Genomic DNA, 27264 nt, shown 5'->3' with positions numbered 1-27264 from the left:
GTAAGGGTTACATTTGTGGGGGCTCGTCCGGGATTGGATTGTAAGGGGCTGTGGAATCGCGCAGGCAGCAGAGAGGAATGGACAGAGATCAGATTTTTTGTTGGTGCGAGTTTGAAGGTGTACCAGTACAGTACGCATACGTAGTGAGTGGAGTGGATTTTCAAGTTTCGGGAGACGCGATAGTGCGGGGCTTAAGTTCAGTGAAGGGTATTGGGCAAGTAGAATTGGTAGCTAGACGGTGTGGTAAAGAGGTAGAGTCTAGCTGGGTGTTGGTTCGTATGAGTGCTGAAGTCAGGACGGTGGAACTGCCGGCGATGGTCAGTGTACTGGGGAAGGAGGGGCCGTGAGGGCTCCACTCCTTCTACAAGGATGAGGCTGAGGAGACATCGGAGGAGGAGCTAGAGCTAGAGGTGGACCCCAGACAGGTGCCTGGCACTAGTAAAGGGAGGTGGGAGGAGGGAGTTGTGACTAAGCCCTGCTCCCCAAGTAGGGTGGAAGCCTCGGAGCTGGCAGCTGCACTTAACTCCCTGGTGGGGGTGGCCGAGAGGCCATGGCTGAAGCTGGGGATGTTCTCCGGAGCCAAGCCTACTCCAGACGGGGAGGTGGACTAAGAGACCTGGATCGAGCATACGTCCTTGATGTTAGAGGAGTGGCCAGGCTCGGTGGAGGAGAAGAGGCAGCAATTGGTGGGAAGTTTGAGGGGTTTAGCAGCCAAAACTGTCCGGGAGTTTAAAGCTGAGAAGCCTGGGGCCTCAGTGGAGGAATGTATAGAAGTTTTGGAGGGAGCGTTTGTGTTGTCAGGGGAACCCTGGCTGCTTTTAGCAGAGTTCCAACGCCTGGAACAATGGAGAGGGGAAAAGCTCTCTGAGTACATATTTAGGATGGAGGGGATGCTCTCGGGGCTGCGGCACCGGGGGGTAGTGAAGGTGACTGACGTGGCTAGCATGAGGATGAGTCAGATATTCAGTGTCTCTCTGGAGGAGGACAAGGTGGCGTGGACTATCCGGCAGGCTTATAGGAAAGGTCCCCCTCCATCGTTCAGGCAACTGATTAGAGAGGTGCGAGAGGAAGAGAGAGCGTTGGGGCAGAAAAGGGGCGCGGGCCTACGGGAGCGATCCTCAGTGATACAGGAAGTGGTGGCTGGGTGGAGGAATGACAACCCCCCAGGGAGTAGGGAACCCCCTTTGGAGGGGAGGGACAGGGGAGGTACCTCTTCTCAGGGGCGATCAGTGCAGTGGATTGGGAGCGGGAGCAGGAGCCGTCCTGGGAGAGGAGGGGTGGCAGGCAGCTTGTGCTTTAACTGTGGGAAAGAGGGGCATTTCAGGCAGGACTGTGGGCGGCCGAGGGTGTGCTATAGCTGTGCAGAGGAGGGACACTTTAGGTGGGATTGTGAGAGACAAGGAATCCCGCGGAGGACAAGCCCCCCTACGACTAAGAAGGGAGGTGTCGGGAAACTTAGGAGAGGCTCAGTGAGGGAACGGACTGGAGCCTCTGGAGGAACACGTTCCCAGAGATCAGCCAGAAGACCACTGGGTGCCCACGCCTCTATTCCGGATGGGCTGGTAGGAACCCATGCCAGTGTGGGTCTACGGATAGAGGGAGTTTACGCAAAAGCCGTTCTTGAAACGGGATCGCAGGTGACCTTATTGTACCGGTCTTTCTACAATCAATATCTAAAGCATTTGCCCGTAACCCCATTTGACGCCCTGCAGATTTGGGGTGTGAGCGAGGGTGACTACCCGTACGATGGGTACCTATCGATGAGATTGGAGTTCTTGGAGGGCGATGTGGGAGTGTCCGAAGCTATTGAGACATTGGTGTTGGTGTGTCCTGACCCGGTGGAAACCGGTGGTGCTGCCCTCCTGGTGGGGACTAACTCCCCTGTGGTGCGACGGCTCCTGGGAGCTTGTAAGGAGAAAGGGGGGGAAGACTTATTGGAGACCCTCTCAGTGCATCCAGTGTTTCGAGCAGGGTTCGAAGAAGGGGTTGCCTCCCAAGGGCTGGACCCGGAGTGTAAACGAGGGACGGTGTGGTGTACGCAGACGAGGCCCAAGGTGATCCGACCCGGGGAGGTAGCATTAGTGATGGGGACCCCCAGATTCCCAGGAGTGCCGACGGGAGAAGCCCTGTTAGTAGACGCCCCAGACAATCTTGAAGGGGAGACACGATTTCCGGCGGGGGCGCTGGTGAGGCCCGAAGTGCAGAGACCAGGGGTGGTACATGCGAGGCGTATAGCTATAAGTGTCAGGAACACCACGGCAAGAGAAATCACCTTTAAGAGGGGAATGCCGCTGGCACAGCTGTTCCCGGTGACGGTAATGTCTAGCGCACCAGTGAGGACCCCTAATGGGGAGGGATCGGAGCATTGAAGGGAGCTGACCGCTGAAGCCTTTAACTTCAGGGATTCCCGTGTCGCCGGAGTGGAAACACCGGCCAGTGGAGAAGATGCTGAAGATGGAAGCTGTTTTTTCTCGGGGCGAGTTTGATGTTGGCTGCGCCAAAAGCACTCGCCACACCATCCGGGTGGCGGAGGACACCCCGTTCCGAGAGAGATCCCGGCGGCTGGCTCCGGCAGATGTTGAGGACGTGCGGCAGCACTTGTGCAAGTTGAAGGAGGCCGGAATCATAGCTGAGTCTCGAAGTCCTTATGCGTCCCCAATAGTGGTGGCACGGAAGAAGAATGGGTGAGTGCGCATGTGTGTTGACTACAGGACTTTGAATCGGCGAACTGTCCCTGATCAATATACTGTCCCAAGAGTCGAGGATGCGCTGGCCTGCCTGAGCGGTGCGAGGTGGTTCAGTGTGCTGGATTTAAGAAGTGGGTATTACCAGATCCCGACGAGTGCGGGCAATAAAGAGCACATTTATCTGCCCGCTGGGGTTCTTTCAGTTCGAACGAATGCCCCAAGGCATATCGGGAGCCCCAGCCACCTTCCAGAGGCTCATGGAGAGAACTGTGGGGGATATGAATCTGTTAGAGGTGCTGGTGTACCTGGACGATTTGATAGTGTTTGGATCGACTTTGGAGGGACATGAGGAGAGGCTGTTGAAGGTGTTGGGCCGGCTTAATGAAGAAGGGTTGAAGCTTTCCCTGGACAGTTCTGCAAGTCGGTTAGCTATGTTGGCCATATCATTTCGTGAGAGGGAGTGGCTACTGATCCAATCAAGATAGAGGCCGTGACCACCTGGCCGAGACCCCAGAAAGTGGGCGCTCTGCACTCATTTTTGGGGTTCTGTGGGTATTACCGGCGATTTGTGAAAGGATACGCCAAAGTGTGTCACCCGTTGACTCAGCTGTTGTGTGGTTATCCCCCGGTGGGAAAGAAGAGGACGGGGGACCAGAGTCAGGACGCTGGAGGATACTGGAACCCAGCGGAACTTTTTGGCTTGAGATGGGATGATCAATGTGAAGAGGCGTTCCGATCTTTGAAAAGGGCACTGACCCAGGCCCTGGTGTTGGCTTTTGCCGATCCCCAGAAGCCATATGTGCTGCACACGGATGCCAGCCGAGAGGGTCTCCGGGCTGTTCTGTACCAGGAGCATGGCAAAGCATTGAGGCCGGTAGCCTTTGTCAGCTGAAGCTTGTCACCATCGGAGAGAAACTATCCCACTCACAAGTTGGAGTTCCTGGCGCTGAAGTGGGCTGTGGTGGACAAGCTGGGCGATTACCTGTACAGAGCCAAGTTTGAGGTGAGAACGGATAACAATATATTTTGACTTCGGCGAAGCTGGATGCCACAGGACATTGGTGGCTGGCGGCCTTGTTGGTATATGATTTCAGCCTGAGGTACCGCCCCGGAAGCAAGAATGTTGATGCGGATGCGTTGTCTCATTGAGAGCCAGGGGAACAGGAGAGGGACGAGGAGTGGGAGAGTGTCCCTGCCCCTGGAGTGAAGGCGATGTGTCAGTTTGCTATCACCGTGAAGGCCAAGGGAAGAGGGAGGCTGGAACGAGCCATGGACCATTTGGGGGTTTTTGACGACGCCATACCCCTAGCTTACTGTGACCTGACCGCACTGCGGACTAAACAGTTGCCGGAACTGAGTCTGGGGGAAGTGGCAACTGCTCAGCATTGGCACTGTGTGGAGAGCGGTCGAGAAGGGGGATGGGGCGTTGGCTGAGAAGGCAAAACACCCATACGTGCCTCTGTTGTTGAAGGAGTGGTCTCGGTTGAAGTTAAAGAACAAAATCTTGTACCGGGTAACGGCGCCTCCGGACCAACCCCACTGTTGGCAACTGGTCCTGCCGGAGGAGTATCGGCAGGCTGTACTCCAGGCCTTACATGATGATTCTGGACACTTGGAGGTGGAAAAGACCTATGGATTACTTAAAGACCGGTTCTACTGGCCCCAGATGAGGGGGTAAGTCGAAGAATACTGTAGGGGATGCAGTCATTGCATCCGAAGGAAGACCCTGCCAGCGTTGGCGGCTCCACTGTTGCACTTGCAGAGTGCGGGACCTCTGGACCTGGTACGTATGGATTTCCTGTCAATTGAGCCTGACACCAGCAACACCACAAATGTCTTAGTCATCACCGATCATTACACTCGCTATGCTCAGGCATTTCCCACTAAGGATCAGAAGGCGACAACAGTGGCGAAGGTGTTATGGGAGAAGTATTTTGTGCATTACGGCCTTCCCAGGCGAATCCATAGTGATCAGGGGCGGGACTTTGAGAGTCGCCTTATCCATGAATTACTGACTATGCTTGGGGTTGAGAAATCCAGGACTACCCCTTATCACCCACAGGGAGATCCTCAGCCAGAGAGGTTCAACAGGACCCTGTTGGATATGCTCGGGACGCTGGAGATTGGGCAGAAAAGCAGGTGGAGTCGTCATATTGGACAATTGGTTCACTGTTACAATTGTACTCGCAATGATGCTACAGGATATTCGCCCTATTTTCTGATGTTTGGGCGGGAAGCGAGGTTGCCCATTGACGTGTGTTTTGGAGGTGGAGTGGGTGAATTACCCGGGAAGTCCCATCTAAAGTATGTGTCCGACATGAAGAGGGAGTTAAAGCGGGCATACGAGTTGGCCGAGGCGGCGGCTACCAAACAAAATCAGAGGAATAAGATGCGGTATGATCGAAAGGTGAAGTTTGTCCAATTATTGCCGGGCGACCGGGTCCTTTTACGGAATTTGGGACTCCCTGGTAAGCACAAGTTGGCAGATCGATGGGCGGCCAGCCCCTATGTAATAGAGAGCCAGATGCCGAACCTGCCAGTTTACCGGGTGAAGCCTGAGGATGGGAAAGGGCCTATCAAGGTACTCCATCAGAATCACCAGCTGCCACTGGGTCAAGCGGTGCAGGTGGATAAGGAGCCCGAGTGGGAGGTTACGCCTAGTACAAGGACTCTGCGAGGGTGTGGAGAAAGGGAAGAGCCCGCTGCTGAAGACAGGTCCCTCACCTGGGAATGGCTACCGATTCGGAAGAGGACGTCTCAGATGAGTGGGCCCTGTTCGCTGGTGCTCCAGTACCAGGAGAGGAGGCTCCTGGCCCTTCCCATACTGAATTGGGTGAGAGGAGGGAAGGTCTTGAGGGTCAGATGGAGAGGCAGCCAACATTGGTGGGAGAGAGGGTGGAACCCGAGCTTGAGCCAGGTGAGGGAGGACCCCAGTGAGGAAGGGGGTGCGGGTCTGTCAGGTAGACCTGGGGTGTCCGAGACAGTGGGTTCGCAGGTGATGAGGGAGCCCAGTGGGGCAGAAGGGGTATGGAGATCTCAGAGGATAAGGCTCCCCCCTGGAGCAGTTGACATATGTGGTACCAGGAGAACCGAGTGTGATTTCTACTGCTCTGGGTAGTTATGTCACTGCTTTCTGCACCTGGGTTGGGTTTTGTGTGTTGCAAGAAGCTTTGGGGAACTCTAGTAATGCCATGAGGGCATGACATTTGCTGATGGGGAGAGGATGTACAGTTACTGTGTATGTTACTCAAAATGGCTTCTTTGGTTTGTTACGAGCAGGAATGCTTATTTGTCGGATAAGTATTTCTCTCGCCATTGTTTCGCTTTAGAATGGCTGATATGGTAATTGTATTCATTTGTTAATCAATGGGGAATGTTATTGTGTCTTGTGATGCTGGGAACTTGGGGGAGGGGTTTTCGCGGGTTTTTGGTGTGAGGGAGACGCCGAGGAAGGTGGACGTGTGCTGGACAGCTCGTAAGACCACCGGGGTGGTCCCAGGTGCGACGGTGTGGTGGTCGGATGGGTCAATTGGTTTGTTGATTGAGCTCCAACGAATGCACTAAACAGACTGAACTTTGATAAGTTGGCGCTTTTGTTTTTTTCCTTACATATATATATTGTATTGCCTAATACTCTTTTTAATTTTAGTAAACTCTTTAAAGTGTATTTCATAACGGTATTTGTTGTGGGTTTGATACTGTTGGCGGGCGCGAGGCATAAACTCGATTCTCACAGCACCTGCGTGAACGGGAGGTGGGCTGGTGAGTTGCTGGAACTCCGTTTCCCCTAGACCAGGGGTCGGCAACCATTACCACTGAAAGAGCCATATAGACCCATTTCCCACAGAAAAGAAAACACTGGGAGCCACAAAACTCGTTTGACATTTAAAATGAAATAACACTGCATACAACGTTTTTTTTTGCCTTTATGCTATGTATAAACAAACTATAATGTGTTGCATTTATGAAATTGATGAACTCCTGCAGAGAAAACGAAATTACATTTCTGCATGCAACAAAAACATTTTGAACTCCGAAAAAAAGACGTTGGGTTGAAGGTTACTCCATAGTTAGCCTACCTTCGATCGAAAAATTAAAAGAAATCGTGCACTGGCGGGATTGGCAGTGGTGACGTATATTAATAGCGATAAAAAACACGTTGTGGCGGTGTGCTACACGCAGCGCTAAAATAATGACACTGCAGTCAAAGATAACTTTATTCGAACTAAACAGCCTTGCTTTAAAGCCTCCCTCAACCCGCCCCCCCCCCCCCCCGTAGGCGCGGATGCTCCAAAAGACACATACTCACAAACCCCCCGTAGGCTATCTCCCTTAGCCGGAACGGTGGCTAATTGTGAGCCGGTTCGGATGTGCCAGGAAATGGGGGCGCCACAATGTTTTATTTAGATTGTACAAGATCACCATAATCTTCAAATTTCGAATTACATTTCAAAAACTAACAAACCACGGGGAGCCGCAGCACAGAGATGAAAGAGACGCATACGGCTCCGGAGCCGCAGGTTGCCGACCCCTGCCCTAGACATATACCAGCCTTTTGGGTAAGTGTTACACCTGCAATATGTGGATTTCAAAACCAGGGGAGACAACACACTGGACTTGGTTTATACAAACACACCACAGGCATACAAAGCAGCCCCCCACTCCCATCTTGGCCACTCTGACCACATACCTGTCATGTTAACACCAGCAAAAAAATCACTGCTTAAACGTGTGAGAGCAGAGAAAAGACAGATAAGGTTCTGGCCAAAAGGAGCAGCCTCAGCACTACAAGACTGTTTTTTGCACACAGACTGGGACATATTCAAAACAACAGCCTCCTATGATGACCATACAGACATTGAGAAGTATGTGGAGGCAGTAATCAGCTACATTGCCAAATGCACGGAGGATGTCACTGTGATGAAAATCTTCACCGCACGTGGATATAAAAAGCCATGGATGACAACAGAGGTGCATTCACTACTGAAGGCCCGTGACACAGCCTACAGATCAGAGGACAGGAGTGCACTTTGCTCAGCCAGGTCTGCGCTTTCACTAGGGATCAGGAAAGCGAAAAGGGCCTACGGGGGCAAAATACATGGACACTTCTGTGACACAGGTGACACCAGATGGATGTGGTAGGGAATTAAAGCTCTGACAGACCACAAGATCAGGCAGAAAACTGATGAAAGCGACGCCTCTCTTCCTAACAGGCTTAACAAATTCTTTGCACACTTCGAAGCATCAAACACTACAGCAAGGGGGAGAGCCAGTCCCTTCTTACCATCTGACCAGCCGGCTCCAATGATTGATTCAGAGCAAACATGGAGGACCCTTGCCAGGGTTAATCCACGAAAAGCAGGTTGTCCTCAGATGCTTCAAAACCTCCACAATCATCCCTGTAGCAAAGAAATCAGTTGTAGCCTGTCTGAATGATTACCGTCCCGTTGCCCTGACCCCCATAGTGATGAAATGTTTTGAACGGCTTGTCAAGCCTCATATCACAGCCAGCCTCCTCTCATCGCTAGATCCTCTACAGTTTGCTTATCGTCCAAATCGCTCTACGGAGGACACAATATCCACCACATTGCACACAGTTCTCTCTCACTTGGACAACAAAGACACTTATGCCAGAATCCTGTACATTGATTTCAGTTCAGCATTCAATACCATCATCCCGTAGAGACTAGTGGAGAAACTGTTGCTGCTTGGCCTTAACACTGCTATGTGTCGCTGGATTCTGGATTCCTTGACAGAGAGACCACAGTCAGTCCGTGCTGGCAGGAACATCTCTGACTCCATCACACTGAGCACTGGATCCCCACAAGGCTGTGTGCTTAGCCCACTGCTGTTTACACTGCTAACACATGACTGTGCAACCAGATTCAAGGAGAACCTGATCATTAAATTTGCTGATGATACCACAGTGGTGGGGTTCATCAGCAAAAATGATGAAACGAGGTTAAACACCTAGAGAGCTGGTGCAGTGACAACAACTTGATGCTTAATGTCACCAAAACCAAGGAGATGATCATCAATTTCAGACGGTCTCAGCCTGAGCACACACCCCCCAGTAACAGCGGATCCACAGTGGAGAGAGTGGAAAACATCAAGTTCCTTGGGGTGCAGATCTCGGATAATCTCACCTGGTCCAGGAACACCACTGGGATTGTGAAAAGAGCCCAGCAGAGATTGCACTTTTTGAGGAAGCTTAAACAAGCATCACTCCCCACTAACATCTTAACTACATTCTACAGAGGAGTGGTTGAGAGTGTGTTAATCTTTTGCATCACAACCTGGTACTCCAGCTGCAATGCTGCCAACAAAAAAGCCTTGCAGAGGTGGTTAGGGGAGCAGAGAAAGTTACTGGGTTCTCCCTACCTTCTGTCCAAGACCTCTTTCAGAGTCAATGCCTCCAGAAGACACGGTACATCATTAAAGACTCCTCACACCCTCTCCATGAACTGTTTGTTCTTCTGCCATCAGGTAAACGTTACAGGAGCACTAAAACCACAAGGCTACTAAACAGCTTCCTCCCACAAGCAGTCAGACTGCTAAATAGCTGCTCTACCTGACTCTACTTTGGACACTTTTAACTTGCACTGGACACTTATAACTTGTTTTTAACTGGCTGTTGTGTTTTACTATTTATTGTTATGTGTATTACTTAGTGTTGCGTTTGTTATGTTATGATTGCACTGCTCCTGGGAAACGCTGCCTCATTCTGCCCTGCAGAGCTGATGTACGGTTAGAATGACAATAAAGTTTTTGAATCTTGAATCTTACACATAATCACTTAGCTTATCCACCACAGCTCACTTCAATACCAGAAACCAATGGCGTAGTTTTGGTCATAGGGTAACAGACTCCAGCTGACAAAGTGACAGGTTTCAACCCTGTGTCCTGATCCTGATATAGAATGCCCCTAACCCCTCTTGGCTGCATCTGCATGCAGTATATACAGCAACTGGGGGAACCTTTAATAACCCATAACCATAACTGCTAATTCCCTTACTATGCAAAAATCTGTTCAACCTTGTCTTAAATATATTTACTGATGTAGCCTCCACTGCTTCATTGGGCAGAGAATTCCAAAGATTCACCACTGTCTGGGAAAAGCAGTTCCTCCTCATCTCCATCTTAAATCTACTCCTCCGAATCTTGAAGCTATGTCCCTGAGTTCTAGTCTCACTTATCAGTGGAAACAACTTTCCTGCCCCTATCCTATCCATCCCTTTCATAATTTGATGTGTTTCCACAAGATCTCCTCTCATTCTTCTGAATTGCAATGAATACAGTCCCAGGCAACTCAATCTTTCCTCATAGTCTAACAACCTCATCCCTGGAATCAACCTCCTCTGCACCACCTATAAGGCTAGTATATCCTTCTTCAAGTAAAGAGACCAGGCTGCATGCAGTACTCCAGGTGCAGCCTCACCAGTACCCTGTACAGTTGCAGCATAAACTCCCTGCTCGTAAATTCAACCCCTCTTGCAATGAACGCCAACATCTCATTTGCCTTCTTGATAGCCTGCTGCACCTGCAAACCAAATTTGTGATTCAGGCCCATGCACTCCCAAGTCCCTCTGCATAGCAGCATGCTGCAATTTTTTACCATTTAAATAATAATCTGATCTTTCATTTTACCTTCCAAAGTAGATAACCTCGCATTTACCAACATTGTACTCCATCTGCCAGGCCCCTGCCCACTCACTTAACCTATCTCTGTATCTCCATACATATCTCTGTAGACTCTCCATATCTTCTGCACAATTTGCTTTTCCACTCAATTTAGTATCATCAGCAAACTTACACTACACTTGGTCCCCTCTTGATCTTTAATGTATATTGTGAACAGTTGTGGGCCCAGCACCAACCCCTGTGGCATACTGCTCGCCACTAATTGCCAACCAGAGTAACACGAATGTTTCCCAACTCAATGCTTTCAATTAGTTAACCAATCCTCTTTCCAAGCCGATACATCAGCCCTAACTCTATGCCTTATCGTACGGATAAGCCTTCTGGAAATTCAAGTAAATAACATCCATCCATTTCCATCTATCCACTGCACTCATTATATCCTCAAAGAATTCCAGTAAGTTTGACAAACAGGACCTGCCTTTGCTGAATCCATGCTGCGTCTGCCTGATGGATCCATTTCTTTCCAGATGCCCTGCTATTGCTTCCTCAATTATAGCTTTAAGCATTTTCCCAACTACAAATGTTAAACTAACTGGCCTATAACTACCCGCCTTTTGCTTACATCTTTTTTTGAACAGTGGCATGACATTCACCGTCTTCCAATGATCCAATCCGACAGGACCAGCCTAGATTCCAGAAAATTTTGGCAAATTATCACCAAAGCCTCTACTATAACTTCTGCCATTTCTTTCAGTACTTATCTATCTTCAGGCCTACAAGTTTGCTCAGCACTATCTCTTTAATGATAGCTACTGTAGCGAGGTCCTCACCTCCCATCGTATCCATAACATCTCTCTTTGGCATGTTTGATGTATCCTCCACAGTGAAGACCAACAAAACAGTCAGTCAAAGCCTTGGGCATTTCCTCACTTAACCACCTATTGGCCTTGTCATGCTTGGTGGCAGAAGCAGTCACTATTAGCTGAGATACCTCAGCCCTAAAATCTTTCAAGAAATCCCCCCCCACCCAACTTGTGTGGCTTCAGCGACAGAGACTACTAGTCTCCCCTTTCTCCTGAACTTCATTATAAGCTCCATCAGACTAGCCGGTGTGCCAAAAACATCTTCTAATGTTTGCATGTAGCCTGCAGAAGTGTCCAATGGGTTCTCTGCCTTTAAGAACCTCACCACCTCAGGAGCTGGTCCTTTTAGACTCTCTATCAATCCCGCTTTTTTCATACTACCTGAGCACTGACACTCATCCAGTAACTGAGATGTCTGTTCCACCCAAGTCTCATATTTCTCCTCTCCCTCAGGGGTGGGCTCACTCCCGAGAACATTCTCGGCCTACTAGAAAGTTTGGCTCCTCACCAGTGCACTTTGGCAATTATCTACCGGGGGTGTCATTGCCAAAACTTGTTCAGAGTTTCCAACACCCACTGAAGGATCCATTAGACTTTTCACATCAGACAACCCCCTTCCTCTCATTCCACAGAAATGAGAACAACTTGCCCTCAGCTGCGGGAATCTTGTCTTCAAATTCTTCACCCCTGGCTACACTCCCCTCTTCTCTGAAAGTTGGACGGCCCATGGCCCTGCTTCATCAGATGCCCCGATCCTACCAGGTAGATCTACCCCCCCCATCATGTCCATGCTAATCTGGATTAAAACAACATCTTTATCAGCCAATTGACCAAAATTCCATTCAACAAGGTAACTTTCCCTAATGCTCTAACAGTACTTAAAACCCTAATCAAGAATTCATCTGGGCTGCAGATATCCCCCCCACCACCCCTACCCACCCACTCAGAACACAAGCATTAGTCACAGGTGATCTCTCTGAATCGTACCAAACTTTACTCCCTGCAGTGTCCATAATCACGCATCTTAATCCTTTCCTAGGCACTAGTTTAAATACAGGCTTAAACACACAAACCACTTCATCAATTCTTACAGCAAATTCAGTGTTGGTGAATCAAATCGCAGATGATAGACCCCATAATGAATCTCCTCTATTACTGAATGTCTCTAGAAAGATGACTGGTTAGCACCTCACTAACAAGCCAAAGGACTCAGTAGACCAGGAGAGCCGGGATGTTTCCACCACCCACACCCCGATCTGAGAGACTACTGTGTAAGTGCTGCCCACTTACAATTACCCATCAGCGAGGGATAACAGATCGTACACTGCATACAACTATAAGAAATGGTAAGACTCTTGTCAGTGTGGAGGATCAGAGGGATCTTGGGGTCTGAGTCCATAGGACACTCAAGGCTGCTGCGGAGGTTGACTCTGTGGTTAAGAAGGCATACAGTGCATTGGCCTTCATCAATTGTGGGATTGAGTTTAAGAGCCGATAAGTAATGTTGCAGCTATAGAGGACCTTGGTCAGACCCCACTTGGAGTACTCTGCTCACTTCTGGTCGCCTCACTATAGGAAGGAAGTGTAAACCATAGAAAGTGTGCAGAGATTTACAAGGATGTTGCCTGGATTGGGGAGAATGCCTTTTAGAATAGGTTGAGTGAACTCCACCTTTTCTCCTTGGAGCAATGGAGGATGACAGGTGACTTGATAGAGGTGTACAAGATAATGAGAGGCATTGATCATGTGGATAGTCAGAGGCTTTTCCCCAGGGCTGAAATGGTTAGCACAAGACGGCATAGTTTTAAGGTGCTTGGAAATAGGTACAGAGGAGATGCCAGGGGTAAGTTTTTTACGCAGAGAGTGGTGAGTGTGTGGAATGGGCTGCCAGCGACGGTGGTGGATGCAGAAAAAATAGGGTCTTTTACAAGACTCCTGGATGGCTACATGGAGCTTAGAAGAATAGTGGGCTATGGTAAAGCAGAGGTAAGTTCTAAGGTAGGTGTTCGGCATAGCTTTGTGGGCCAAAGGGCCCGTATTTTCCACGTCTCTGTGTATATTTATAAATGTCACTTAATCAATGGTTTTTAATGAAGAAAAAAAGCATAATAAAAAAAAGGACCTATTATAATTGATACAGTCAACTGTGCACTGTTATGCCCGCAGCCCTCTCCTTTGTGAGAATCTCAAGAGCACTAGTTGGGGTGGGGGGGGGGGGTCAGTAGACCCAGGAAATGGGAGAGAGAAGTGCCGGATGCCTCGTTCCCCAGCGATGCAAAATAACGCGACATTGACCTTTGTCTCCTGGAGACCACGTTTGTGGATTGGGGACTATGCTACGTGCAAGCCCTCGGGCAACGTGGGCTGGTTGAGAGAGAGATTGTATCATCCCAACCTGATTGACATCTGAGACCCCGTGAGGAAGTATAAAAGAGGGTCTGGGGGAACAACCCCTTCAGACACACCAGAAGAAACGCTAACGATCCCGTAGTAGCGGGAAGCCATTTGAAGGAAGCCACGTGCGTTCGGTTCCCGTGCTTGGGAGCCAGTGGCGGGTACCACAGAACCGATGTTCTTGAACTAACCACGGGGAACCAACTTCCCCGATTCAACGGGGTTGCTTCATAAAAGACCCGGGCAAGTTTCTTTTCTCACAAATCTCTCTCTCTCCAACAAGTGAAAACCCAGCGGTCCCAAAAGGCTGAAGCCTGTAGGAACTGAGTGACTTTTATATTTCCATCGGACAATATATTATCCCCTAGACAAACGATCGAGCTGTTTCTTATTGATGGTTATTATTATACCCACACTTTTAGACTGAGTAGTGGCGATGTATATTATCTGAATGTTTGTATTAATCTTATTTTTGTACCCCTTTATAAATAAAGACTTTTAAAAATAGTACCATCAGATTTCAACGGACCTCTCTATCTTTGCTGGTAAGTGACCTAGTTACGGGGTACGTAACAACTTGGAGATCTCGTCTCGTGATTTGATACCAAATTGGAGGGCCAGTGAATCGGGATCGTAAGTCCAAACTTGGATCTGGTACGCGGGTAGCCAGACGGGAAACCAGCAAAGATGGACGTGGATGAATTTATAGGAAACCTGACTCTGGGGGCGCTAGAGGCGGCCAACAAATCAGACTTGGTACATTTGGCGAAGGGGTTAAACCTCGCAGAGGTGTGGTCGTCCATGAAAAAGCGGGAGGTGCGAAGGGCAATAACCCAGTATTATATTGGGAAGAATGTGTTTGCAGCTGAGGTATTGGAAAATATCCCTGAAAAGGTACCAGCTAGTGGGACGGCTCAGTTAGAGTTGGAGAAATTAAGGTGGGAACATGAAATTAAGTTAAAACAGCTGGAAATAGCTGAGAAAGAGAGAGAGAAGGAAAGGGCCGAGAAGGAGAAGGAAGCAGAGAGACAGAGGAAGCATGACTTGGAGATGGAGAAGTTAAAGCAAGAGCAACGAAGTCAGGGGTCGGACCGAGAGGAGCGGTTTGATGTCAGTCGGGCGTTGAGATTAGTACCCCCGTTCGAGGAGACAGATGTTGATAGTTATTTCTTGCTTTTTGAAAACGTGGCAGTGAATCAGAAGTGGCCCAGAGAGGGGTGGTATTGTTACAAAGTGAGTTAAGAGGGAAGGCCCAGCGGGCATATGCGGCGTTGTATACGGAGGGGGAAGGGGAAGTAAAGGCGGCCATTCTCCGGGGTTACGAGCTAGTAGCTGAAGCATATAGGCGAAAGTTCAGAAATTTACGAAAAGGGTGGAATCAGACGTATACCGAGTTTGCCTATGAGAAGGGTGTGCTCTTGGACCGTTGGTGCACCGCGGAAAAAGTGGACGAGGATTATGGGCGTCTCAGGGAGTTACTTTTGATTGAGGAATTTAAAGGTGGTGTTTCGGAGGACATCCGGATGTATTTGAATGAGAAGCTGAACAAGTCCATTTCAGAATTTGCTAGGTTCGCGGATGAATATGCCCTAACCCACAAGACAAAGTTTTCCTCGAATAAAAGTTCCCAGAGAGACCGTGGGAACGATCGAGAAAGTCCGACGAGTGAGGCAGAGGTCCCACCGGGAGCTAGCGGTATGGTTGAGGGGGAAAGGCAAGACGGCCAGAGGTTTCCGGGCTTGACCTGTTTTAATTGTGGAAAGGGAGGGCATATTGCATCTCGATGCTTTGCTCCAAGGAAAGAGATAGGAAAAGGGAAAGCCGCAGTCCCTATCGGGTGTCCCGTGGTAATCAGTAAATCGACAAGAGAGCCCCGGGTAGACAGAGTACGAGAAGGGTCTGAGACTTGTCTGACACACGGAACCATGTCTTTGAGGAAGGGGGAACCACCAATTCCCGTACGAATCTGGAGAGACACGGGGGCTGAGCTGTCATTGATCAGCCGTAAGGTACTAGAATTTGGTCGAAAAACGGGCATGGTAGCGGTAGAGGGAATCAGTAAAAGAATAGAAATGGTGCCTTTACATGAGGTAATTATGGATTGTGAGCTGGTGTCTGGACCCGTTGAAATAGGGGTGCCATCAGAGTTCTCGAGAACTGACGTGGACGATTTAGCAGGTGGTAAGGTTTGGGCAGCCATGATGCCGACCCGCTGACCGGCGAGTGCGGTGGCCCCGCCCCTAGAGTCCCAGATCTATCCCGCATGCCCGGTCACTCGCAGTCTGTCAAGAAAGGCTGCTGAGAACGAGAGCAGTTTAAATCTGGCCAGTTTTGATTTGGCCAAGACATTTCTACCGACCCTGTACCACAAGAGTTTAGAGGGTGGTAAAACGAAGAATAGTAAAGTGAAAGAGTGTAAGGGAGCAGATATCTGCCTTTAGCGAGCAGAAAGGTCCTAGAGGCAGAAAATAAAGATGAGGAACCGATAGAGCGGTTAAGAGGTCCAGAGTTGGACATGGATGATCTGTCTGGTTTGGCAGAACTGTTTGAGGAAGTTGAAACTTCTAAAGGTGTTCCCGATAATGAAATGAGGGTTGCCCTAAATGAAAAGGGTGCCCTTACCTCGAAGAAGTCTACTGGGTTGGCAGATGAGATTGTTTCAGCCCACGGGGTTGAGTTTACTCTGGAAGGAAGATGCCCAGAGAGTACCTGGGAGAAACGGGGGAACTTTGAATTTGAAAAGGGTACAGGTATTGAAAGCCTGGAAGAGGCCAATGTCCCATTTGAGTGTGTCCAAGATGGGGATGCACGTGGTACTGAACCTAGTAACGGAGCTCAGAAGAAGTCTGAGATATTTGATTCAGTGGAACGGGGCAGCCGTCCTTGTGGGTCAGATAGACTTGGTTCAGTGGAAAAAGGGTTAAACTTGGTAACCGTGGGAAGTGAGAGTTCCCAGGTGTTTCTGCTCGAAGGGGGGGTTCAAAGTTAATGCAGAATTTAAGAATGGGGAGATTATTGAAGGAAACGGAAAGTCTGTAGTTCCCAAGTCGAATGAAGAAATTTTAAACCTGGCAGATCGCTTACCGAGTGAGCCAGGAGATAGCGGGGGGGGGGGCACTCTATTGTTATGCCAGGATGGGGTGTGAAGAGGCCGAATTCAAAGCGCTACTTGAACAAAGAGTTCGAATTAAAAACAAATAGCCTGAAGGGTCCAGACGAAAGGGCTAGCCACCTGGGTAAAATTAAAGAATTGGGTGGAAATGGTCTAAGTTGGGGACACAGTGTTGATAAAATAACCCCTATGAAAGAGGCAGGCGGGAGTTTACCACGCCAAATTACTCAAGTTCCCGAAAGGGGGGGACCCACCGGAAAAGAGGCGACGGTTAATGGGGATGCCATTTTAAACAGCAAAGCAGGTTGTGCGGGATTGCGCCAAAGCCCCCTTGGAATAAAGACAGCCCCCTTGGAAACCTGCCGGCTAAGTAAAATGACCGAAACGATTAGTATTCGCATAAACTTTTGTAGATGCACATAAGCGCATCTCCTCAGTTTTGTTGCTGAAAAAAAAATAGGTGGTTATTAAGTTGAAATCTGATGCTACAAGACTTTAGTAAGGTACAAGATGTTACAATATTAAAGGAAATGCCACTGTAATCGTTAACCGTTTGGATGCTGAATTAAATGTATACCTGTATTGCTCTGTAGTGAAAAGAAAAACTTGTGTATTGTGTTAGATTCTAAAATCCTGTAAGACTCTGTACGACTCCGTTTTTAACCGCTGGTAAAAAAACGCTGTTAAGAGGGGAGGTGTTATGACCGCAGCCCCCTCCTTTGTGAGAATCTCAAGAGCACTAGTTGGGGGGGGGGTCAGTAGACCCAGGAAATGGGAGAGAGACGTGCCGGATGCCTCATTCCCCGGCGATGCAAAATAACGCGACATTGACCTTTGTCTCCTGGAGACCACGTTTGTGGATTGGGGACTATGCTACGTGCAAGCCTTCGGGCAACGTGGGCTGGTTGAGAGAGAGATTGCATCATCCCAACCTGATTGACATCTGAGACCCCGTGAGGAAGTATAAAAGAGGGTCTGGGGGAACAACCCCTTCAGACACACCAGAAGAAACGCTAACAATCCCGTAGTAGCGGGAAGCCATTTGAAGGAAGCCACGTGCATTTGGTTCCTGTGCTTGGGAGCCAGTGGCGAGTACCACAGAACCGATGTTCTTGAACTAACCACAGGGAATCAACTTCCCCGATTCAATGGGGTTGCTTCATAAAAGATCCAGGCAAGTTTCTTTTCTCACAAATCTCTCTCTCTCCAACAAGTGAAAACCCAGCGGTCCCAAAAGGCTGAAGCCTGTAGGAACTGAGTGACTTTTATATTTCCATCGGACAATACATTATCCCCTAGACCGGGGGTCGGCAACCTGCGGCTCCCGAGCCATTTGTGGCTCTTTCACCTCTGTGCTGCGGCTCCCTGTGGCTTTGGGAAATAATTGGTCAGTATTTAATTAAAATGTATTTTATGTTAGTTTGTTAGCTTTTGAAATGTAATTCTAAATTTGAAGATTATGGTGATCTTGTACAATCTAAGTGTGGCGACACATTTCCTGGCACATCCGAAATGGCTCACAATTAGCCAGCATTCCGGCTAAGGGAGATAGCCTACGGGGGTTTGTGAGTACGCGTCTTTTGCAGCATCTGCGTCCATGGGGGCTGGGTTGAGGGAGGCTTAAAAGCAAGGCTGTTTAGTTCGAATAAAGTTATTCGACTGCAGTTTACTGACTGCGTGAGCACACCGCTACAACGTGTTTTTATCGCTATTAATATACGTCACCACTGCCAATACCTGACACCCGCCAGTGCGCGATTTCTTTAATTTTTCGATCCAAGGTAAGCCAACTATGGAGAATTCTAAAAAAAGAAAAGTGACTGAAGAAAACAGAACGTTTAATGATACGTGGACAGATTCATTTGCTTTCACTGTTGACGAGACTGGTTTACCGGTATGCTTAATATGCAATGAGAAACTAGCAAACAACAAAAAGTCAAATGTCGCAAGGCATTTCCAGAGTAAACACGCAGCCTTTGCTCAAAAATATCCAGATGGAGATGAGAGAAAAAAAGCCATTTCGGAACTGATGCGGAAGGTTGATCTGAGCAAAAATCATTTCCAGAAATGGATGAAGTCTGGAAAATCAACGACATACGCCAGTTATATTGCCGCTCAGGAAATAGTCAGGCACGGGAAGCAGTTTACAGATGGTGAATATATAAAAGAATCTTTCATTAAGATTTCAGAACATCTATTCACGGACTTTAAAAACAAGAGTGAAATTGTGCAGAAAATCAGGGATATGCCCCTCTCTGCAAAGACTGTCAAAGACAGAACCATAAAAATGGCAGAAGACATCACAAGACAGCAAATTAAAGACATCAATTCAGCTGTGGCCTACTCGATTGCCTGTGACGAGTCTAAAGACAAAGGTGATATTGAACAAATAGCGTTGTTCTGCCGGTATGTAAACTCTGCCGGGCCACAGGAAGAACTGATTGAGTTGATACCTCTAAAAGACCAAACACAGGGGGAGGACATCTGTGAGGCTGTCTTGAATTGTTTAAGAGCCAAAGGAATAAAGACCACCCATCTGGTGTCAGTAGCTACTGATGGGGCTCCGAATATGACGGGAACGCACAAGGGATTTGTGGCTTTACTGCAGAAGTCGCTGGACAGAAAGCTGCTGACTTTTCACTGCATCTTGCACCAAGAGGCACTGTGCGCTCAAACATTTCCTCCGGAATGCACAGAAGTAATGGATGTTGTCATTCAGATTGTCAATAAAATAATGGCAAAAAGTTTAAATCACCGTCAATTCCGTTTGTTACTGGACGAGATGGAAAGCGCATATTCTGATCTCCTGCTGCACAACAAAGTCCGGTGGCTGTCCAAAGGGGAGGTGCTGAAACGCTTTGTCGCGTGTCTGGAAGAAGTGAAAACTTTCCTGGGCAGCAAAGGGCTCACCTTTCCTGAGCTGGAACAGCCAGAGTGGCTGGAAAAGCTACACTTCATGGTAGACATGACAGCGCACCTGAACACGCTGAACACAGCTCTTCAGGGGAAAGGACGCACAGCCCTGCACATGTTGGAGGATGTTTTGGCATTCGAGCGCAAGTTGACAGTGCTTGCCAGAGATTTACAGAAAGGCACTTTGTCTCACTTCCCCAATTTGAGAGAGTTCAAACAAGGTCACGACATGATAATTTCGGAGTATTTACATTCTGCAATCATCGCAATGCAAACATCGTTTGGGAAACGCTTCTGTGAGTTCAGAGAGGAAAAAAACACATTATCCTTCCCGGTCACTCCCTTAAGCATTGATCCTTCCCTACTGAATACGACTGCATTGGCAGGTGTGAGTCAACCTGATCTTGAGATGGAACTGGCCGACATAGCCGACAAAGACATATGGGTGTCCAAGTTTAGACGCTTGACAGCAGACCTTGAAGATGTTGCCCGTCAGAAGGCCGTTCTTGCTCAGAATCACAAATGGAGTGATATTGAAAGCCTTCCAAAACCGGACAAACTTGTGTTCGAAACATGGAATGCTATGCCCGACATTTATGTAAACATGAAAAAGTATGCGCTTGGAGTCCTGTCGATCTTTGGATCCACATATGTATGTGAGCAGGTGTTCTCCAACATGAACATTATTAAAAACAAACATCGCGCACGCCTCACAGATGACAGCTTGCGATCCTGTGTAAAGATGAAGGTGACGTCATACAGCCCTGATGTGCAGACACTGTGCGCTGAGGTCCAGGAGCAGAAATCCCATTAACCAAGTATGATAAATATTTTAATTGCCTATTATTTTATGTATATTCATATTTTTTCATTGTTCAGTGAAATAGTCCTTTTATTTTTCAGGCTGACAGCTGGCTGATGTTATTTTTGGTTTGCTGCTGGCGGCAAATTTAAGTTTGGCGTTTTTTATAAATACAAGAAGGACTCAAATAGACGTTGAGTATTTTACTTAAAAGTAACCTTCAACCCAACGTCTTTTTTTCGGAGTTCAAAATGTTTTTGTTGCATGCAGAAATGTAATTTCGTTTTCTCTGCAGGAGTTCATCAATTTCATAAATGCAACACATTATAGTTTGTTTATACATAGCATAAAGGCAAAAAAAAACGTTGTATGCAGTGTTATTTCATTTTAAATGTCAAACGGGTTTTGCGGCTCCCAGTGTTTTCTTTTCTGTGGGAAACGGGTCCAAGTGGCTCTTTCAGTGGTAAAGGTTGCTGACCCCTGCCCTAGACAAACGATCGAGCTGTTTCTTATTGATGGTTATTATTATACCTGCGCTTTTAGATTGAGTAGTGATGACGTATATTATCTGAATGTTTGGATTAATCTTATTTTTGTGCCCCTTTATAAAGACTTTTAAAAATAGTACCATCAGACTTCAACGGACCTCTCTATCTTTGCTGGTAAGTGACCTAGTTACGGGGTACGTAACAGCACAAAGTGGGAGGTGTCCACCGCGCCAATCCTATTCACTGATCACCAATACAACTTTCCATCTTTTACTCCATAGAACTGTGCATTTCAGTTGGATTGAAGCCTACCGCCAGTTCTCTCGATCTTCTCTCCACCTCCTACTGTAAAGGGCCTCGACCCCTTTAGTGTCCATCACAAAATCTTCACCCAACTTTCTCTAGAATCTTCACCCAATTCCACTATCCTGATTGGCTGACCCAACATTCCTAAACAGAACCCTTATCTTTAGCGATAACTCGAAGACACTACCAGCAGAACACATTGCTTCTACAGTAAACTATTAGCAGTAAACGCTTAACAGGCATTACATAAGTCTCACTAATGGCTACAGTCATAATCCCACATGCTGATCCATTCACTAACATTATCTGCCTTTCCTGCAATACTCCTTGCATTGAAATATACGTAGCTCAGAACATTAGTGCCACCATATTGGACCTTAAGATTCCTGATTTCATACGTAGGCTTAACAATATCTTTCTTCACAACCACCCCAGTCTCTGTTCTGGTTTTCATCCCCTTACAACTCTATTTAAACCATCCCCCTGTGCAGGACTAGCAAAACTTCCTGTTAGGATATTTGTTACCCTCCAGTTGAGATGCAACCATCCTTTCTGTATAGGTCCCACCCTTCCTTGGAAGAGAGTACAATGATCAAGAAATCTTAAAGCCTCCCTTCTGCACTAACTCCTTGTCCACATGTTAAACTATATAATCTTCTTATTTCTGGGCTCACTAGCACGTGGCAGAGGTAGCTATCCTGAGATCACAACCTTGGAGGTCCTGTCCTTTAACTTAGTACCTATCTTCCTGAACTCACTTTGCAGGGCTTTGTACCGACATGAGAAAAATGATACTGCTTTAAAATTTTATTTGGCTTTAAACCTAGCTTACACAGTACCTGTGCAGTGTAAAGCAGCTTTGATACCAATGTGATCCTTGAGCTTGATGTTTTTTAGCAAATGTTGAAATATCTGGTTCAAGTTGTGACAGCAAAAGCCCATGTGTAACAATCTCTAAGCTGTTTCTGTTTTTCTTTTGTGAGCATATGGTTCACTGCACTGAAGCCTCTTTCAAGGTAGGAGGATGGAAATGCAATGAAGAGCAGTTTGGCTCTTCTACAAAGACCAGGAAACTTTGTATGACAGTGCAGCCACATACCACAAAAGCCAACATTTTTGTTTAATCATCACTATGAATTTCAATCATTTCTTCTTGCAAGGTCTCTTCCTATTCTTCCACCTTGCAAAGAAATGGATTCCAGAATTTTGAGATCATTCAAATCCTTGAATCAATTCTGAAAATCCTTCTTCGGTGACTGCAAGTGTAAGTATTCCTCTTGCAAATCACCATCTGTGAAAGAGAGTGCCATACTTTCCATGTAGGGAAACTGAGAACATTCTTTTCCCAATGTTTTCCTTATTTATTTACAATTTTCTGATAAAGATGGACACTGCACTTTTTGCTAGGATTAAATTGAAATTTTCATTCTCTAGTGTCATATTTAGCATGCTCAGTTGTCATTCCGATAATGTCGATAATTCTAGAGTCTCCACGTAGAAGTTCATTATTGTTTCCCAAGCTCTTGTTGACCTTGAGAAATAATTCAACCACATTGTCAAAAAGATCAAAGAAACATTTTAAGCTGCAGCCTTATGGCAGCCAACATACTTCAGTGTGAAGAAGCAAGCATTTAAACTCTTCATCATTATCTTGGCATAACTGGCATAAGATTCTGCTATTTAATGGATGAGATTTAATTTTGTTGATAGCAGAGTCATGGTTGAAAAAAAAGTTACTGGCTGAGGTTTTTGGCTGCAAGCTGTTGACGAATTACACAATGGATTGCAAACAGACTTAGAATTTCTTTAGCAAACACAAGGAAATCTGCAGATGCTGGAAATTCAAGCAAGACACACAAAATGCTGGTGGAACGCAGCAGACCAGGCAGCATCTATACACTGTTGACGTTTCGGGCCGAGACCCTTTGTCAGGATTGGAATTTCTTTGTTCGTAAGCGCTATTAAACCAGCATGGCAACCTGTCATAAATGGTGCTCCATCTGTTGCACAAGAAATCATGTTCCAAATCAGAATACCTTTATCCTCAATATACATTTTGAGCTCATCGTAGTTTGATTCTCCATTGATGTTTATTTTTAACTTTTTACAAAAGGGAATCTCTTTGTAATCTTCTCCATTTTTGATAAACTGTACATATGATATTTGTAATATCTCATAGTTGTCTCATTCACTTGTATCTCAATTTTTTTTGTGTAGCTCTGTGCATAGTTGATACTCAATGTCTTCACTCATTTTATCAATAAGATAAGCTGCAGAGTTATTACTCAAAGGAATTGATTTTAAAATACTGGTATCCATTTTGAGAACAGTGATGAGCACTACTGATACAGCAGGCTTTATTAATCTTTCACCAATTGTATGAGATTTTCCACCCTTTGCTATCATTTTGGAAATGTTTTAAGAAGCAATAAGACCACTATCAGGGTCATTTTTAGCTGTCTTGGCAAATGACTCAAGTGTGCAACACTTTTCAAATTCTTCTTTTATCTGCTGGAACTGAGTAGACTTTTCAGGGTGTCTTTAACAAAAATGTTCCTGGAATCTTGATGGTTTTATGGCTTCATTAGACAGCACAGTATTACAAATGAGACACATGGTGATCTGACGGGAACGGAATAAAACCATACTCCAGGAAGTAGTTTCTGTTTCTTAGCAGGATTAGAATTCAAGGCTTTGCCACCTTCAGAGTCACACAGATATGCATTTCTCTGTCAGTAATGGGGCTAAGTTAAAATAAAACATAACACAAACTGGAAATGCCGATCAGATGTTGATGATGGCAGCGAGTTGACACAGATGGAACGATGAAAGGAAAGGCACGGAAAGGAAAGGAACGGCAAAGCGAAGATGAAGATTGTCACAACAGCAAACATTATGTTGACTCAAACTGGAATCTGAATGTTAGTCTGGATAAAGCTGGTGTTCGACAAGCTACCTTTATACTATTCTAGTTGGTATGATTGACCAATTTTGTAAGGTCTGATAGTCCCCAAAGATGGATCTTGACTGCACATATGTGGCCAAGATTGCTTTGAACACCTCAAGAGGAATCCTCGGGGTTGGCATGTTCATGATTGGCTCTATTTCACTGTTTGGTTGCCGCCAGCACTGTATCATTGTGTGACCTGTTTTCCATAGATCTGTAGGGAAAGTTGTGAGGGTGTGCTTAACTTACCAACTGTTAACTTGCATGAACAGTTTCCATGGCATGAGTCAAGGGGAATTGTTGGGCACTCACTCTAGTTGCTAATTTATGGATCTCCAATATTGTCTACTTGGTATTGTCAGATTTCAGACAAACTGTGACAACGAGTGCTCTCCGCCAGCAGAGCTATGGTTCTTCCTGTGTTCCAGTGCCTCATCCTCTTTTTGTTTTGGAAGTGCCTGCTCTACTCCATAATCAGTGAGGTCTCATGCCTCAAGTTAGAGTACCGCTTACCGCACCCCCACCCCAACCCAAAGAACTTGACCATCCCCAATGACTTCAATTTCCCCAAACACCCCCCAGGACACATAACCACCCCCATTGGGAATCACTTGTCTGAGACAATGGAACCCCGGAATATTAAGCTGCCAGTCCTGTCTCTCCTGCAATCAAGACTCACTAATGGCTACAGTATCATAATTCTTGGTGTTGATCTCATCTGCCTTTCCTACAATACTTCTTGCATTGAAACATATTAGTCACACCATGCTCAACCTGTTGATTCTTGACTTTGTCGGAGGTCTAACAACATGCCTCCACAACCTTTCCACTAACTGCTCCTCGATATCCCTGTTACTATTAACCAGCCTATAAAAAACACCCAATAAAGTTATTGACCCCTTCCTGTTCCTAACCTCCACCCACAGAGACTCCGTATACAATCCCTCCATGGCGTCCACCTTTTCTGCAGCTGTGACACTATCTCTGATCAATAGTGCCACACCTCCACCTCTTTTGCCTCCCTCTCTGTCCCTTCTGAAACATCTAAAACCCAGCACTTGAAGTAACCAATCCTGTCCCTGAGCCATCCAAATCTCTGTAATGGCCACCACATCACATCTCCAAGTACTGAACCATGTTCTGTGCTCATCCGCTTTGTTCACAACACTCCTTACATTAAAATAGACACATCTCAAGCCTTCGGTCTGAGCGCGTCCCTTCTCTATCACCTGCCTATCCTCCCTATTGCACCGTCTATAAGCTTTCTCTGTTTGTGAGCTAACCTCCTCTTCCCCAGTCTCTTCAGTTCGGTTCCCACCCCCCAACAATTCTAGTTCAAATTCTCCCCAGTAGCCTTAGCAAGCCTCCCCGCCAGGATATTGGTCCCCCTGGGATTCAAGTGCAACCTATCCTTTTTGTACAGGTCACACCTGCCCCAAAAGAGGTCCCAATAATCCAGAAATCTGAATCCCTGCCCCCTGCTCCAATCCCTCAGCCATGCATTTATCCTCCATTGAGATTACTACCTTTGCAGTCCTGCTTCTCAACTTCCTTCTTAACTCCCTGTAGTCTTTTTTCAGGCATGTCAAAATGGTATCATGATAGTCATGCAGTTCCATTGGGAGTATCAGGATGGTAATGTATCTCAAGAGAGTGAGTTTGTTGGAATGCCTACAAGATGGCTTTTTAGAGCAGTTTGTCATTAAGCTATATTGGATTGGGTGTTATGTAATAAACCAGAAGTGATTAGGGAGACTAAGGTAAAGAACTCTTGAGAAGCTGTGATCATAATATGATTGAATTACACTTGAAATTTGAATGGGAGAAAGTAAAGTCTGATGTAGCAGCATTTCAGTGGAGTTCAGGAAATTACAGTGGTATGTGAGAGAGGTTGGTCAAAGTAAACTGGGAAGAGGTAAACAGGAGCAGAGCAGCAATGGTAAGAGTTTCTGGGAAAAATTAGGAAAGTGCAGGATAGATGTATTCCAAAAATGAAGAAATACTCAAATAGTAAAATAGTGGCTTACTTGGGAAGTCAAAGCTAATATAAAAACAAAAGAGAGGCCATACAACAAAGCAAAAAATAAAATAGCAGAAAGATAGAAGATTGGGAAACCTGCAGAGCAACCAGAAGAATCATTAGGAGGGAAAAGATGACATATGAAAACAAGCTAGGAAACAATATCAAAGTTTCTTTAAGGATGTAAAAAAATAAGAGAGATGTAAGTAGATATACGACCATGAGAAAATGAGGCTGCAGGAATAACAGGGGGTCATGAAGATGGCAGATAAACTAAATAAATATTTTGCATCAGTGTAGAAGACACAAGCAGTGTGCCAGATGTTGAAGGGTGTGAGGAAAGAAAAGTGAATTCAGTTACTATCACAAGGGAAAAGGTGCTCAAAAAGCTGAAAGATCTCAGGGTACATAAATCCACTAGACCAGATGAACTGCACAATAGGGTTCTGGAAGAGATTGTGGAGGCATGATCTTTCAAAAATCATTGTACTCTGGCATGGTGCCAGAGGACTAGAAAATTGCAATTATCACTCCACTCTTTAAGAAAGGAGGAAGGCAGTAGAAAGGAAAGGCTGCTTACAAAGTTAAAAGCCCATGGTATTACAGGAAAGTTACTAACATGGTTAGAGCACTGGCTGATTGGTAGGAGGCAGTGAGTGGGAATAAAAGGATCCTTTTCTGGTTGACTCTGGTGACTAGTGGTGTTCTACAGGTGTCAGTGTTTGGACAGCTTTTTATGCTGTCTATCAATGACTTAGATGATGGAATAGATGGCTTTGTTACCAAGTTTGCAGATAATATCAAGATTGTGGAGGGGCAGGTAGTGTTGAGTACACAGGTAGGATGCAGAAGGGCTTAGACAGATTTGGAGAATGGGCAAGAAAGGGGAAAATGAAATAGAATGTTGAAAAATGCATGGTCATGCACTTTGGTAGTAGAAATAAATGTGCAGACTTTTTGTTAAATGGAGAATATCCAAAAATTTGAGATGCTAAGGGACACATGACTCCATGAGAAGAACACCCTAAAGGTTAACTTGCAGTTTGAGCTGGCGGTGAGGAAGGCAAATGCCATGTTAGCATTCATTTCAA

This window comes from Hypanus sabinus, chromosome 9 (assembly GCF_030144855.1).
Source record: "Hypanus sabinus isolate sHypSab1 chromosome 9, sHypSab1.hap1, whole genome shotgun sequence".
Taxonomy (NCBI): domain Eukaryota; kingdom Metazoa; phylum Chordata; class Chondrichthyes; order Myliobatiformes; family Dasyatidae; genus Hypanus; species Hypanus sabinus.
Note: the sequence above shows the minus strand (reverse complement) of the source record.